The 18,055-nt window shown below is 42.0% G+C and overlaps 1 long non-coding RNA gene across 2 annotated transcripts in view; it reads left to right on the top strand.

Annotated features, from left to right (window-relative positions):
- Positions 1-2,770: 2,770 nt before the first annotated feature.
- LOC136445955 (uncharacterized) overlaps positions 2,771-18,055 on the top strand; it is a 492,269-nt gene continuing 476,984 nt past the window's right edge. Inside the window, exons 1-2 of one of the 2 annotated variants that reach the window (XR_010757469.1) lie at positions 5,990-7,873; positions 8,146-8,212. This is a non-coding gene — a long non-coding RNA (uncharacterized lncRNA). Of the gene's footprint in view, positions 3,068-5,989; positions 7,874-8,145; positions 8,213-18,055 lie in introns of those variants that run through there. The other variant, XR_010757468.1, reaches the window with a different exon arrangement.

The raw sequence follows: 18,055 nt of genomic DNA, 5'->3' as shown, positions 1-18,055 counted from the left end.
CCGAAGACCGCACTAAGTGGAGGCGTAGCATCACACTGGGGACAGAATACATGGAAAACCAGCGCAGACACAAAGAAGAAACCAAGCGACAGAGACGTAAAGAGCGGCTCCTCCAGCCGCGCTCTCCACCCACCCTGCGCTGTACAAAATGCCCTCGACTCTTCCACACTGCCCTGGGCTTGGGCAGCCACACCAGACACTTTCACCCAAGAACAGTGTTAACCTAGTTGAGGCAGATGTCTATTTGACACGGATACAATGCTCGGCCACGAGCTAATGCCGATGTGTTGCAGAGAAGAGGCGAGGGTGTCCCACTTCAACTGTGTCAAGCTCTGAAGTGACGATACAGTCCTTACTCTCCAAGCAGACGTTGGTGGGGAAGATTGTGACCTTTTTATCATAATCTTCCCCACTAACCTCTGCTTGGGGAGTAAGAGCGGACAAAACACGGGGCATATGATAAAAAGGTGAGTCTTCCCTACCAACCTCTGCTTGGAGAGTAACAGTCCTGAGGTAATCGACCTTGTGACAGCTAATTCCCGCGCATTCTGCCGATGTGATGATGCGACAGTAGGTAATAGATATAAGCCTACTAGTAGCAATTAGCACTCTAAGACTACTCGAATTACCTTCGCCGAGAAGGTTATGCAGAGGGTAGCGTTTGTATGTGTGTATGTATGTAAAGAAGCAGAATAACTCGAGAAGGCTTGGATGGATTGTCTTGATATTTGGTAGGTGGGTAGGTCTTGATGAGACTAGGAAATGATTAGATGTTGGGTCCCCTAGCGGCTTGTTACGGTACTGCAGTGGAACGTCCTGTTTTGATATCTCATGTTCTGGACAAGCTATGGAACTGATTTGGACAGAGAGTTAGTGGTATAGGTTTTGGCCCCCTAGCGGCTTTTTTGGAACTGCAGGAGCAGGTTTTGGTTCAGACTTTGAAAGGAAATAACTAATGAAGGGCTTGATGGATGGTCATGAATTTTGGTAAGTAGATAGCTTGAGTGATGATGTACATGATTAGATATTTATTATGCAAATCATTATCTAATTTGCATAATTAATGAGGAAAGTTTACACAGCCGCCAAATTCCATGGTAGGACTCTCAAACATGTGACATATGTATCTGAGGAAGAGAGAAATATTAATAGATATCAACTATGCAAATGAGGACCTCATTTGCATAATTAATGAGAAAATACTATAACTCAAGATGGGCTTGATGGATGGTCATGGCTTTTGGTATGTAGATAGGTGACGTGATATTTATTTATTTATTTATTTCTGTTTTCTTTATCCAGGGTGGACGCACTCAGTGCTAACCGCACTGCTTTTCAGGCGTGCCCTGTACAAAATAACATAAACAGACTAGATAACATAACAAGGAAATAACATAGAATAATGAACAGAAAGTAACCAAAAAAAAGATAATATATACATAACCGAGCGTCGAATCCAAATCATAATCCTTAAATCATAGTCGATATGGCAGGCCGGGTCTGGAGGTCAGAGGTCAGCAGTACTGTCTTACTTGTTTTTTAAAAGTTTGGCCCGACGTAGCCGCTCTTACTGTGGCCGGCAACTCATTCCAGGCAAATGCACCCCTGAACGCACATTTTCTCCTACCAGATTCTAGGCTGACTTTCGGGAGTTGCAAAGATAAGTTTGAATTATGTCTTGTTGCATAAGTGTGAGATGTTCTGACAAATATCTGTAGGTATTCTGGCACTTGTTGGTGAATAGATTTAAAAACAGTTTGCAGGAGGTGCATTTGCCGGCGAGATGCGAGGGAACTCCAACCTAAAACAGACATTATCCACATGTGCTGTACGTGACAGACCGAGGACAAGACGTGCCGCTCGGTTTTGAAGTTTCTGGACATTGTCAGAGAGAGCTTTCCCACAGTTGGCCCAAACAGTATCACAATATTCAATCTTTGGGAGAATCATACAATTGAATAGCATACACAGTGACTTTGTATGATTGGACGATGATTATGCAAATCAGATTCTAATTTGCATAATTAATGAGAGAATTTAAGAAACCTGCTGTGTACCATGGCATGACAATTCAAATATGTGACATTTGTAACTGAGGAAGAGGGGGATGTTGATAGATAGAAAATATGCAATTGTAGGCCTAATTTGCATAATTAATGAGTAACTACGTTAATTCCATACAGGTAAATGATGGCAATTTCATAGTTGTGGCATTTGGAAGTTATGTGAAGGTTTACATAGTTGAATCAAATTATGCTGATAAGGACCTCATTTGCATAATTGATGATGTTAGCATAACCTTCTTAGTTAAGCTTATACTTGGGACAACGTCTGTTATTTGGGTGAAGACGATCAACTAGTATGATTTATGATTAATGAGAGACACTCCTAATACGTCAGTCATAAAGGTTAAAATCATTTGGCGAAGGTATGAGGTCGTGGAACTCTAGTTAGATATATTTTCTGTTAGCAATACACAGTACTAAATGCATTTAAATTTGCGGTAAGGAGAAAATGGAGTGTTCACGTGGATTTGAGTTCGCAATGCGGTCCTTCGTGATAGAAACACTGGTGCGCAGGCCTTTTCGGACAGATCGTCGCAGTACCGTTCTCAATCGCTATCAGAGGTCATGCGTTTGTTGGTCACGTTACTTGAATTAATATCATCAGCATAGATAGCCAATGAGGGACAGACTCTGTAACGAGATCAATCATATCAACCAATGGGAAAAGTACATTCTTGTGACTAATGGCAAGCCACATTTCTCTTCTCCGGGACGAATCACAGATCAGTATTTTTCCACGGTCCGTGTGCAGAAAGGCTTCACGTGGCCAGGCTGGAGGTCAGTGCGTCACTTACAGCTTGTCTCTCACCAGGGGAAGACCTTAGGCTTCTGCTGCCGTCAAAACCGTGAACCGACATGTTTGTACACGGCATCTAGCTGGGATTTACCGTCACCGCAACGCCGGGAGCTTCGTGACAAACCCGAAAAGAAGACAACTTCCAGAGCATTACCAAGTCGCCGAGAAAATCTCAGCCAGCCGAGGACATGCGGTTCTTTAAAAGGTGATTCTTTCCTTTGTGTTGGCAAGCTTAGGGTTACAGATTGTTGTACTTTTAGGACAACGCATACTGGAAAAGTCTTTGTCTTTTACTCGCTTATCTGATTGTGAAGCCCATTCGTATATTCGAGGATGCATGTGCAGTGTCAACGTGTAGGCCCTGGCTTGTTTTACTGTCTAGATCATTGTCTCTATTTGCATAACACTGCCCAGACGTCTAGACTAGTTTTGTTTACGTCTCCGGGCCTTCAGATTCGACGCTGCACATGAGTATTCGAATCTACGAATGGGCTTATTCTTTTTACTTTATAATGAACCGCACGGACATTTCCCGGTAAACAAAATGTGCGCTAGGAAACGTACTGCCTTCTAATCAAAAAAAGCATACTAGAAAAGTCTTTGTCTTTTACTTGCTTATCTGATTGTGAATAAGCCCAGTCGTAGATTCGAGGAGGAATGTGCAGTGTCAAAGGTGAAGACCCCTGGCTTGTATTCACGGTTATGTCTAGACCATTGTCTACAATAATAGGCCACAACAGTTTTAACCGCTTTACTTATGGTGACACACTATGGAACAGTATCATTGTACCAAGCATAAACTATGGTAGCAGTATCTGGGCACCCTCGTCAATTAAGGACAGGACCCACCTTGAAAGTTTACAATACCAATTTGGCAAATTCCTGTTTAAAGCCCCGAATGGTACAAGTAAAGCTAATGTGTTTGGTGAACTTGGATGGGAATCTATTACAAGCTTACAGGACAAACTTAGACTAAAATACTATGACCGACTCGTAAAAATGGAAGACCAGAGATGGCCAAAACTAGTACTTCTTCAAATTTTTTTATATGATGAAGAAAGGGAAAACTATACAATGGTACTGGGTTAAGCACATGAAAAATCTTCTCACATCTATAGGACTGGACCACATATGGTGTAACCACTCACCCATCAACAAACACTGGGTTAACTCAGCACTAAGAATACATACCGCCCAACAGAAAGACACCTTTTTAGACACCATGGCCTCTAGTAAACAGACTGTGATCAGTATCAAGCATGAGCCCAGATTTGAAGACTATCTAAAAGACTCCACAAACACAGATGGAAGTATATTAAAATTCAAAGCCAGAGCAGAAGTTTTAGAACTAGAAGGTAGGAAACTATCCTGGAAAAAATACAAAGGAAATGGAAAATGTACCAACTGCAACCTGGATCAGGAAGAATCAGTACATCATTTCCTATTCATATGTCCTAAATATACCAGAGAAAGAGTCTCCCTATTCACCAACCTTGAAACAGAACTCACACAGGCAGGGGGAGTTCTTCTATGGGAAGCATTTACATCTAGTAACACTGAAATGAAAACAACATCTACTCTTAGGATACAAGGGTCCATGGGATACAATCATTGATGTACTTGCTAAGAGGTACATCCACAACGCATGGCTTACAAGGAGCTGCAACACCACAAGTTGATGTTAAGGCCAACTGTGTTCCATCTCCACTTCACTACAGTTTTAATTAAGTTCAGTTTTATGCAACCTTACATCTATGTAACTACTCTATCCACGCCATGTGATCTCTACTATTATTTTCAAATTGATTGTCTAAAAACCAGCTATGTTGCTTATGTAGACCATTTGTCACCCAGCCTACTTTTTGTTATGCCTATTACAGTTACACGATAACTATGGTTTATCATTGTTAAATCTCACTACTCTCTGTTGATTGTTATCAGTTACTATGTAACATCATATCCTCAAACCACAGCTTCATGTAAACCTAGCCCGTTATAGCTCTTCGCACTAACTGTTTACACCCAGATTACTGCCAAGACTCCACTGTTATTATCTATATTATTTTCACCTGCCCCCCCCCCCCCCTACCACTATGGTTAAATAAGTAATCCACCTGCCACCCAGCTGGCACTGTTTATCATACTCCCCTCGAGTTGTGTATTGTTATTCATATCAATTTCGTTTGTTTTTAGTATATAAATTCCATTGTTTCCTGCTTCAGCTAGGTATTGAAATGTTAGTTAAGGTTTACCATTTATCTGCTATCATTTTATCTATATTTTATTTTTACTGCTATAATATTACTTCTATGAACTTCTTTGGCTCCCATGCACCAGCTAATACTGTTACTTTATTTTTACTCTTCGATACTCTCGACTAGATTTTGTATATTGGTTAACTATGATATCTCAATCTGCGTTAAGTATGTACTTTTAGCACTCGGCGCTGCCGATGTGCCACCGCTTCAAAGGTGAATAAAGTTCAAAGTTCAAAGTTGTCTCGATTTGCATAATGCCCAGGCGGGGTTTCTTTACGGCTTGTCTTGGCAACTTTGCCACTCCACATGTGTAGCTGTTATGTGAATCTACGAATTGGCTTTTTCTTTATATTTTATAATGAATCGCACGGAGACATTCCGGTTAACGAAATGTATGCTTGAAAACTTCCTGACTTCTAATCAAACGTCCTAATACATTGTTTTTTTCTTTTCCAACTTAAAAACTGGATGAACAGTTTGGGTGTGAGGCAGCCGATACGTGCACATACCCTGTGCCTGCTGCAGTGTAACAGTGGGAGCCAGAGGTCTGTACTACTCGCCTCTTGTGTTCCAGCAGAAACTAAAGGGATGTGAGGAATTCACAAGACAAGGAGACTGAAAACCGGTGAGAAGATGAAAACCTATACAACGTACCCAAAACTACTATTTTTCAGTAAAGTTTATCAAGTTCAGGCCAGTGTCACTCACGTTGAACAGTTCAACTTTACAGGTTACAGTTTGACCAATGTAGATGACATAGTTACAATATATGGCCTCTGCTCATCTTTTCCACTCATGACAGACATAAAGCATCTTTCTGCCTTGTTCAAAATATTCAAAGCAAAACGATGATACACTGCCTCATCCTAATTCATTGTTTTTCACTTTTTTGCAGTTACAAGAAGCTGACATGACTCTGCAGCCTCCAGGATCTTATTGATGCCATCAAGCCCAGATCAACTACACCGATGTTCATGGTGGGACTAATTCTGGGCGAGAGGCTGGCATCCAATACCAAGAACGCCATCTTATTTCCGATGCCCAGAAAGACTGTTGGTCGTGTGCACGCCATGCCAGAGGACCTGGATTATGATAAGTGTTTACATCATTATCGTTTTGATTGGTTGATGGTAGGGTGTTTGATGTGCATTTTGTTGACATCCGGGGTATTGTTGCTGGTAGGGGGTCGGTGCATTTTGTGACTGGTGGCTACTTTTTCACGCAAGGCTTCAGCCCGTTTCTGTGATGTGCATGCCCGTTGTGTTGTTGGTTCAGTCTTTGTGACTGTGTTTATGGCTGAGATTGTATTCGGGGTGGCTGTGAAGTTCAATGAGTCAGAGAACAGGGACTTTCCTAGTTCTGTTGGCTTATGACTGCTTGGGTTCTTCTACCATCTGTTGTCCTTTCTGTTTATGTAGACTGGTTGGTGGTTGCCGGGGACCTAAACCAGGACATAATTTGCCTTGTGTCGTATCTTGGAGTCCCGAACCAAGATATGGCACAGGGCCAGGAAGGAAGGCAGGTGGTTGCAGAGCCTGAGTAGTTGTGAGCTGACAGAACCAGGGAAATCCCTGATCTCTGAAACACTAAACTTTGCGGTTTCTTCGAATGTAATCCCGGCCATCGACATAGCCACCGGAACCGAATTAACAATATATCGGGTTTGTACACCGCAGAAACGGGCTGCAGTCCTGTGTGCAGGAGTAGTCGTTGCTCTCGAGATGTCTCGACCCTCACCAGCAACATAACTCAGGGTGTCATCAAAATGGACTCAGCACCTTGCCATCCATCAAGAGACCATGATTCTCTCGGCTGATAATGCTTCAAGTTGAACCTAGAGCTAAAATGACAATCACAAATCAAATCAACTTCCTGCATGCCCCAGTAATCCGTTTTTTGATAATCAACTTTTATGGAATGCAAGGTGTACAATTTTACAGCAATCTTATGTAGTTAAGCTTACTATGTGTTAGCTAGGGTCAAGTTTCATTTTTGTCTCATCTTTTTTTTGCATCTTTTTTTAAATCTAGTAGATGTTGATATCGTCAGTTCATGGTGTAGAGCCTTCTGACCCTTATAAAATTTCGTCTACTTATATTAAGACATAGGCTGACGTTGGAGCACACACACACACACACACACACACACACACACACACACACACACACACACACATAGACTAACACACTGACATACTAACATGCACGCACGCACACACACTTACACAAACATATTAACATCTATCTGACCGATTCCTTAGCCTTACGATGCATAATAACTTTCTTAAAGACTTCATTAGTCTAAAAAAGATTAAATGCTACCTCTGTACCATGTATTGACATCAACATTTACTACATACGTTTTCAGCTTTCATCGATCGCATTAAAGCTTAGTTAGCATTAGTTAGCATTTTAGCTTAGCATTTTCGTTTAGCATTTTTCCAAGCTTAGACTTAATTCTAGTGTGATTTGTGCCTTTTTGTAAAATACTGTATACTTTGCATTCCTCCATTTTGTCAATAATTGCTTTCAAGTAACCATGTATAATTTATATTACACATCAGATATAGAGAAAATGGATGTTTTCACCCTCAAACTGGCATATGAAATTGATGTTCCCTCTCGCCATATCACCAGTCACCAACCGTCACCACAACGGGGGCTTTGCAACAAACCCGGAGAAGACAACTTCCAGAGCAGTACCAAGACGTCACAGAGACCATCTTCGATGACATGTGGTGTTTGTTCTAAAAGGTGAGGTTAGCTGACTGTCACATTGATTTGTGGGGGTGATCCAGTGCCTTTTGGTTGTACTTAACTGAATAATCTTCCATGAAGTAGTAATACTTAAGTTATATAAGCTAGGATAATGAGTACTTTAAAGCGTCTTTGATTTTGGAGCGTCTTAAATTTTCGTATTAATGTGTACCATGGAAAATTAGGTGAATGAACCAAGAACTAACAAACTTCCTGACGTTCATATGAATTGTCCTAATGCATTCTATCTTTTTCTCTTCACAACTTAGGACTAGAAGAGACACGTGAATAAAATGAGCTGATGGACATATGGGGCTTTCACAGATAGATGGCAAGGTATTGTACCGTATTGTGTGAATAGATAGATTAGACTCAGGTTCTGAAAATGCTGACACAACCCAGATTTTTTTATTAAAGGACAAGTCTTTGTCAATGAATGATTTATTCCTTTGTGTTGGCAAGTTGACAGAATCTTTTAAATTTCTCGACCCTAATAATGCTTGCTAGAAAAGTCTTTTTATAATTACTTGCTTATCTGATTGTGAATTGAATGTAGGATATGAATATTATGGTTTGGCTTTTTTGTCAACTGATGCTTGTCTGTCTTGTGCCGATATCGCAGAAATGTCCAGACGTGGTACTTCGGGGCTGGGTAAGGGACCTTGTGCCAAACACCACCATCGCGGAAGATGCTATGTGACAACATCCAGTACATCACGACTCCAAGGAGGTGTCAAGCGAATCAACCGGCTTATCTACAAGAATTGTTGCTCTTTTCTTAAGGTGAGACAGACAGCAAGGTTGATAATTGAACTCTCTACCTAAGGATACCCAATCGTCTTTGATTTTTCAGCGCTTTACTCTCTACTTATGAATCACGGACATTTCCTGGTAAACGAAATATGTGCTTGGAGATTTCCTAACTTTTATTCAAATGTCCTAATACATTGTGTTTTTCTTTTCCAACTTAGGACTGGATGAACAGTTTAGGCGTGAGGCAGCTGACACATACAGCACATACCCTGGCCCTGCTGCTGAAACTGAAGGGACTGGAGGAATTCACAATGAGACTGTTGGATTAACACCTGTGAGTAGGTCCTGTACAGTTTACTCCCACCCGACCCAGACTACTATTTTTGACAAGTTCAGGCCATTATCACTAATGTTGAACAGTTTACGTTTGCCAGTATCATCCACTTTGACCAGTTGAGACCAGTAATCAACAATTCATGTAGCGGGCATTATAGTATTTCATTAACTAATCTCCCTGATTTGTCACCAATTCCACTCCTGACAGACATAAGGCATATTTCTGCCTTTTTCAAAATATTCAAAGCAAAAATATTTTAGTCTGCCTCATCCTAATTCATTGTTTTTCACTTTTTTGTAGTTACAAGAAGCTGACGACTTTCTGCAGCTTCAGCAGGATCTTATTGATGCCTTAAAGCCCAGATCAACTACACCGATGTTCATGGCCATGGGACTTCTGGGTGAGAGGCTGTCATCCAAAGCCAAGTACGCCATCTTCGCTGTGACGCCCAGAAAGACCAGTGCTCGTGTGTACGCCCTGCCAGAGGAGCTGGAATTGCTAAGTGTTTGCATCATTGCAGAATTTATCTGGGACTCACTTGTAATTGGCATGATGGGAAGTTCATGATTTGTGATGTTCCATTTATAGCGTAAACTGAACGTACGATTCCCTCTGTGTACCTGAGGCATTGTCGGCAGGGATGATTACAATCTCTTGGTTGATGGTAGGGTGCCTGATGTGTGTTTTGTTAATATCCTGAGTGCCGTTGCTGGTAGGGGGTCGGTGCATTTTGTGAGCGGTGGCTACTTTTTCACGCAAGGCTTCAGCCCGTTTCTGTGTTGTGCATGCCCGGTACGTTGTTGGTTCAGTCTCTGTGACTGTGTTTATGGCTGAGATTGCATTCGGGGTGGCTGTGAAGTTCAATGATTCAGAGGACGGGGACTTTCCTGGTTCTGTTGGCTTATGACTGCTTGGGTTCTTCTACCATCTGTTGTCCTTTCTGTTTATGTAGACTGGTTGGTGGTTGCCGGGGACCTAGACCAGGACATAATTTGCCTTGTGTCGTATCTTGGAGTCCCGAACCAAGATATGGCACAGGGCCAGGAAGGAAGGCAGGTGGTTGCAGAGCCTGAGTAGTTGTGAGCTGATAGAACCAGAGAAATCCCTGATCTCTGAAACACTAAACTTTGCGGTTTCTTCGAATGTAATCCCGGCCATCGACATAGCCACAGGAACCGAATTAACAATATATCGGGTTTGCATACCGCAGAGACAGGCTGGAGTCCTCTGTGCAGGAGTAGTCGTTGCTCTCGAGATGTCTCGACCCCTCACCAGCAACATAACTCAGGGTGTCATCAAAATGGACTGAACATCTTGCCATCCGTCAAGAGATCATGATTCTCTCGGCTGATAATGCTTTTGGTAGACAGAGGGGATTGTACATTTCTAGGTTGAACCTAGAACTGAAATGACAATCACAACTTAAGTTAACTTCCTGTCATGCCCCCAGCAATCTGTAGATGAAATTCTTGTTAATGACACAGTTTGGGTCTATGCGGAGTACTGTAAGCACCGGTTGTAAATTATGTACTGTGTTGCTATGGCATCTAGAGTGAGATCTGAAGCCATTAAATGTAAAATGCTTCAAATCGATTATTTCTTGGAAAAAGGTCTTTTGTTCTCAACTAGCCTTTATAGTTCGTGTGTTTTGTATGGCTTTTCTAGTATAAGACTGGCCACCTTAATTGTCCTGGAAACCAAAATACACAAGCTTTGAGATAAAAAGTCTTCTTCCTCTGTTTTGATTGTAATTGTTTTAGGTGTAGTGCAATTTGTGCCTTTTTGTACATTGTACACTTTGCATTTCTCTGTTTTGTCAACAATTGCTATCAAATAAACTGTTTAAAACCAGATGTATAGTTTATATTTCACATTTGATGTTGAAAAAATGGATGCTCTCTCCCTCTCCAACCTCAAAATGGCATGAAATGGATGTTCCCTTCTCCCATATTCTCCCTCTGATGTGAAATGGATTTCCCTCCCTCTCCAACCTGACCTTGAATACATGGTTACTCTCTTCCAGCCTCTATAGTCTATGTCAAATGTGTGGTCCCTCCCTTTCTTCCGAGACGCTTGCCCCGTGTGAAATGGATAGTCCCTTTACTTTATTCTTGACTTTCCCAGAAGCTAAACCCCATATTAAATCAGGATGATTCGTCCCTTTCCAGATCCTTCATCCCATGTGAAACGGATGGCCCCTCTCTACACTGACCGTTAACTGAAGGTGGAATGATATGAATGGTCCCTCTTTTCAAAAGCTCTTGACCCCTTGTACAATGGATGGTCCCTCACTACCCAGACAACTAAAGGTCAACTTACCCAATGTGAAATAGAAAGTCCCACCCTTCCCGGACCTTTCGCCCCATTCCAAGTGGAAAGCTCTTGAGAATGAACTCTCTCACATTCCTCAAAGTTCATGTTCTCTTTTCAGACCCTCAACGTAATATGAGATGAATGGTCCCTTTCCCCCATCCCCCACTGAAATAGCTGTTCCCTTCCTTCCAAGACCCTCAACTTCGAGTAAGATGGACCCTCTCTCTCCCCTCCCCTAAATTTACGTAATGGAAATAGGTGCTCTTTCCTTCCAAAACCTCTAACGTCGTGTAAAATGAATGGTCCCTGTCTCCCGTCCTCCAGAGTTTCGTGAAACGGATAGTCCCTCCCCTCACAGACCCTTAAGGGCACACCCCACTTTGTTCTGGGGTTCGATCAGGGTTTCGATTGGAGACTGCACATTTATTCTAAAGTAAAGTAAAGTAAAGTAAAAGTAAAGTAAAGTAGCTTTGTATGGGATGAAAGGATAATTCATTCAGCTATAAGACCTACAGAGCTTTATTTCACCTACCTCCCCCACGTTGATTTGTGTGCTACTAGTACATGTAGGTAATACCTAGCAGTGGTGCAGTTTTGGTGCAGTGAACTCTCTGATCAGAGGAATGGGCCCGGCTGGTTCTTGACATGTTTTTAGGTGTTTTTGTCAGGCTTTCTAATTTGTCCCCTTTTCGTTATGTCTCCAACCGTGTGTTGGACAAAAAAATGCCTAAACTGAACACGAAAAAAACCAACCGGACCCACACATCTGCTTTGAGTGCAGACTGACCAATCTGTTTATTTATGTGCCCCATTTGTTTATTTATACTTTTAGGCAAGGTCCTCTGTTGACCCACTGCAGTTCCAAACAAGACGCTAGGGGGCCAAACTTCCAAACAAGACGCTAGGGGGCCCAAACTTACCAAACTTGATTCTTGTTGCATGAGCTATCTACCACACAAAAATCATGACCATAGCACTTTCAGAAAATATGCTCCAAAATTTTGAAGCTCCGCTGCCGTACCTTAGGTACCCACTAGAAGACCCATTATCGAACTTGACCTTCCTTTCTGTAAACCCTACCCATCCACTAAATATCATACAGAACCATAAACAGCTTCTGGAGTTATGTTGTCCACATCCACACAAAGTCCGCTGCAGTACTGAACGAAAATGTCAGGGTAACCAGTTTTGAACTTGATCTCCGTTTCCACAACATCTACACACCTACAAAAAATCATGAGGATCCATCAACGTTTCCGTCACTTTTTTTGCCTACATACAAACAAAAATTAAAAGTCCACTGCAGTACTGTTGAAAAAGGCAAGGTGAACCAGTTTTGAACTTGACCTTTCTTTGCACAACCACTACACACCTACCAAAAATCACAAAGATTCATCAAAGGTTTCTTGAGTTATGCTCTTGACATACATACAGTCCCACCAAACAGCTGGGTCAACCAAAAACATAATCTTTCCCGAGTACTATAGTACTCGGCGAAGATGATAAGCCCAAAATCAAGACCACTAGATGCGCGGTCAAGGTGTTTACGCTTCCATTTGTATTGGTACCTCTGTGGATGGCGTTCTTCGGCTCGGCGAGAAATTCAGCTCGGCCGACGTGTTGGCGAGCTTCAAATGTGCATTTTCGGCCGAAGTACGGCCGACGTCCTGTCGATTACGCGGGCTTCGGGGGATTTTTAGAAATAAAAGTTCATCCAAATATTGGCCTTTTACCAGGTTAGTCTATACTGAATTCGTCCATGTCCAAGAGACGGTATCATCTCATGGGGGATTTTTAGTTTTTAGTGTTCGACGGACGCCCCCCTAGATTTTCATAGAAAAATACGGTCGACGCTCGGGCGATTTTGAAATTCGGCGAGCTTCGGGCGATCTACAAAGTCGGCCGACGCTCGCATGAATTGTGACGCCGGCTTTAACACAGTAAGGGATGGAAATATTGTTCTACCCGTTCAGTAGGAGCATATACATTGAAAAGTTGTGAATATCAGTAACCTCATAACTTTTTATTCAAATTGCTTGTCAGCCATGCAAAGTGGCTGAATTGCACAATAGGTGACATATTCAGATACACATTAAAACGACATTTAAGGTGAAAGATTACTAGTGTTCTTGTACAGTTAAAGATTACTAGTGTTCGTGGATAGGTTCGTTAAAAGGCAGAGACGTGCAGGCGCGTCATTTACATATCCTGACTACTGACGCTCGTTGCCTGAAATAACAAGGAGTTTGTCAGTCTTCCAGTTCTGAATGTTGGTGTGGAGAAATGGTGTTGGTTCCTTAACCCTATCTAGACCGGGCTTTTTTGAGACTTCTTGGACGGGGGGGGGGGGGCTCTTCCGACCCCCCCCCCCTTCATAACTTCCGAACGGTATGCTCTATTATCACCAAATTTGCAGGGAATGATGTTCACGTAGGATTTATATTTCCTGTAATTTTGGTGACGTTATGACGTATTATGACGTAATTATGACGTCATCGATGTGATTTTATTGGCTAAATAGGGAATTCCCATAATATTCCCATAATATCTAAAAGTATTAGACAAATTAGTGTGTATTATTGATTTTAAGGTATGCCAAGACATTAGACGTCAGTAGTTACTAAGTTGACGTCAAAATGACGTCGAAGAATGACGTCAGGTGTTCTTAGCGACCCCCTGGGTTCCGCCATCTTGGATCGGCCATTTTGAAATTTTTCAAAATACAATTTTTTCCATCTATGACCCCAAATAACAATCAAAATAGACTAAAAACATTATCTGAATGTTTCTGGTTAAGAAAATCCCAGGTTGTGATGAATCTAAAGGCAAAAAAAACTGTTTATATCGAAAATAATGATTTTGTCCGCCATCTTGGATTTTGAGCGATGACGTCATCAACTTAGCATAATTTATGAATATTGAATCATGACAGTTGCATTAAATCACATATGATGTCATACATGTAGGAAACTAGTGTGGTTGAGCAATAAAACATTGGAAACAACTATGTTTAAATCGAAATTAGTGAAATTAGCATAAAATGCCTCTTCAGAAACCCGTTGCCCTGGCAACACAAAAAATGATAATCTTATACTTTTCTCATATTATTGTTGCCAACTAAATTTTAGGTAAAGTCACAAAGTTTGGTTGTCATACCATACGTCGTTTGGTAGTTATACGATGTCAAAGTTGGCGCGGGCACTTTTAGCCCCCCCCCCCTCCGTCTAGATAGGACCGTCGGGTGTTATGGTGTCTGTCGTTTTAAATCGTGGAGTGCAGGGGCTGGTTGACATTCCGCCCTTTGGGTGAAGAGTGTTTTAGCAGCGCATGCCGTCTCCCGTCTTCCCTTAAGGATTGTATGGATGCTGTTGGTGTAGATGATTTTCGTTGACCTTCCCTGTACTGCTACCAGAGTGGTGGTGTGTTTTTTGTTAAAGCATATACGTACACGACATTTGTGCACTCTAGCACTGGCCGTATCGGAGTGGAATAAACTGTTTCCATGTCCTCTGGTGGGACACCCGTATGCGAAGAAAGTGTATACGCGTTGAGCCTTTCTTTGCCATGTAAGTGATTTGGATGTCCCAGCAAAGAATGCGGTGGAGTTTGAAATGAAGATATGTGGCACATTCAACAACCTCCAAGGATGGCAGGAGGTGGAGAAGGAGGGTTTGGGGGAAAACAAATTCTCAGCTCGTAAGACTTATCACCATTCACAATCATGTTCTTCTTCTCTACCCAGGTATCTAGCTCCGTGGCTTCTGCTTGTATACTTGGGTCGCTTTCGACAGTGTTACATGTGAACGCTCTAGACAGTCCAATGTCGTCTGCATAGGTGATGTTGTACGTGCAGGTGCTCGTGACGATATGTACACGAGGAAAAGATATGGTGATAGGACCCCCCCTTGTGGTACTCCTGATGTGACGTCAGGCTACATGCGCATGCTTTGCTGGTTATTGGCGACTACGCGTTACTTTCTGCCCGTTAGGTAGCTGTGTATCCAAGCCATTGTATCCACGCCAGCATCGTAGATGGCACAAAGTTTGCTTAGTAAAAATGTAGTAAAGATATGTTTAAACGCATGTTGTCAGAAGGCGAGGAAAAATACGGAACCGCCCGTTTTTACTAATATAATAAAGTAAAAGATAAAAAAATACAGGTAACGCTTAGGTAACGCGTTTGTTTTTGTTACCGGTACTTTAAGCTAGCTACAGTACTTCGCCGCAATGTTATAAACTTTAGTTTGTTTGTTGTTCGTGGTGTGTTTGATCAGTTATAAACAACATTAGTTAAGTTACACGCAAACGAAATGTTTCTGTCCCTGAATAAAGCACCCTCTGTTGTTCAGTGCTTTTTTTTCTTTTACTTTAAGGTACCCTTTAATCGACGACGTTTAAAGATCACTCTAAGATGCATGTTTTTTTATCTGAAAACGGGGGACCTCACGTATCGGCCTCCCTCCCCAATTCAACCTGATCCGGAACTCTTTACTTAAGATCCGACAATACTTTACCAACTTTACCAACCTTCTATAGAAAAATACCTATATTGATTCTAGAGATAGTTTCAGTCTTGCCTCCGATGCCGACCCTAGCAGACGCGTTATTTCTTTTTTCAGTTGGAAACAGTAATACGGATGACATCTGCGCGCCCATTTTCGACTGCCCCCCCCCCATTAGTTTTGGACCATACTGTAAATCATATGCAAAATGAGCAAATGTATGCCGCAAATTACAATATATAGATATTTCGGAGAACAGATAGTAATGACGTTTAATGCCAATGTTAATTCCAAAGTCAAAGAAAATATGAAAGAACACAAATGAAGAATTTATTATTTGGTATACTCTGTGTGATAAGTCATTTGTTCAACCAAGGACATTATATAATGCCCTTGGTTCAACCTTCCTTTAAAAATCGAGCGCTCGCATCAGTTTTGGGTTCCTAGAGGATGTCATCAATAAAATCAAATCAACATGGCCTAACTCCTGAAATAAACCAGATGTCGGAGCCTATTCAGGGACGTGTGAATTACCCTTGCGCGAAAATATTAATCGCCTTTCTTTCTTTCACCCGAAATTTTACTGGACGTACGACAACAACGTAATCCCCTTTCCTTTGAAAAGCCAAGGGAACGCAGACTCCTTCCCGCGGCTAGCAATAACGATTTTCCTCAACTGACGTCCCCAGACCCGATAAAGTAAAAATCGCGAGTCAGCGCTCAGGTCGTTTCAAGTTTTTGTGGCGTATCCAAGTCGGGAAAATGTGGGGAAATGGCTTTAAGTGCGTTTTCAATGGGTTACCAAAGGCTTACCACATAGTCTAATTGTAATGTGACGTCCTGCTTAACTGAAACAGTTCGAACTGCTCCGCCTTCCCTTCTCATTTCTCTGCTGTGCTTTCGATGTTGTAGATGCATATTTTTTCATTGATAGTGTATTGATGAATGAAGACCTTCATTGCACATTTCTGCCTTACTTGGCTAAGTACAGGTCACAACAAAACAAAATAACAAGTAACGGGGGGCGCCCTGACATCGCACGCGCCGTAACATCGCACGGATTTTTTACTGATCTTATTTTGCATAAGTACGCCGTGTTTGTGTCCAATGACTATGCTGATAAGGAAGGTAAATAACCCAAGTTCATGCACATAATTGTCATTTACATTCAAAACATATGTGTACATATTCATTTCTTGTTTTGTCGAAAAGTAGTATTTTGACAATAATGATGGTAGCGCTAAGTATAGGGTCACTGCGTAGCTAGACGGCCCGGCACCTCAATATACGACCTGTGCCAAGCAGATACATAAGTCACACAGCTATCATACACATAAGAAAAATAACACAAAAAGGGTCTTTATTTGTTTGTTGAGAAGAAAACCGACCAAAGAAAAACAACGTAAACATTGCTGTCGTCTGACGACGTTGTTTTCCTGCCATTTTTTTGGGCCGCGATGGTGGCGGAACGATTCAACGCACAGTTTTGTTACGCTCTAACATGTGATTGGCACCGTCTATGAAAAGGAAACTGAATACAGAGATGGCGAAGATATTTCCCAGATGTAAGACGGATGTAAGCGGTGTCGTTTTTTCGTAATGATTTCGTAAGTCGGGCCGCATTCAATACGTACGTCGGGCCGCGTAGTAGCCTATTTCTCGTGGGAACATGAGCTGGGATGCGCTAGATATAGTCCTTCTCACATGACGTGAGAAGTGCACACAGTCAAAATTTTTCGGTCAAAAGAAAGCTAGAATATAGCAGACTTCAAGCCTTATTTACATTTCCCTAACTTCATCACCAACTTCCGAAGAGAGCAAAATTAACAAAGCGTGCTAAGTTAGGCACACTATCTGGCGTAGCACTAAATCAGAAGGTACATTCGTGAAAATGTCTCACAGCGTCTTCCGCATGTAACGCGGAGCATGAAGGGCCCATGAACGGTATGAATACATTTTTTGTCCAAGTATGGCCTTTAGATGAATGTGTTCAAAATTCATTCATTAAAAAAAAACATGACCATTCTCTGGCAACCAGCAATGGAGCGCCGTGAGTTCCAGCGCGTAAAAAAACGTCCGATATTTGGGCACCCCCCGTTACAACTATCAAAAGGATGGCCTGTTTGCGGTTGCACGGCGAACGTACAACGAATTTGACCTGACCCTGAATCGCACTTCAGTGAAAACTTAGTGAACCAGCAACTAGTAGGGCACCAATATGGCCGACAGGATTCGTTGCCATGGCACCCACTTGAGGAGTGAGAAGGTCACGTG

This window comes from Branchiostoma lanceolatum, chromosome 12, assembly GCF_035083965.1.
Source record: "Branchiostoma lanceolatum isolate klBraLanc5 chromosome 12, klBraLanc5.hap2, whole genome shotgun sequence".
Lineage (NCBI taxonomy): Eukaryota > Metazoa > Chordata > Leptocardii > Amphioxiformes > Branchiostomatidae > Branchiostoma > Branchiostoma lanceolatum.
Note: the sequence above shows the minus strand (reverse complement) of the source record. Positions and strands in the feature narration are given on the sequence as shown.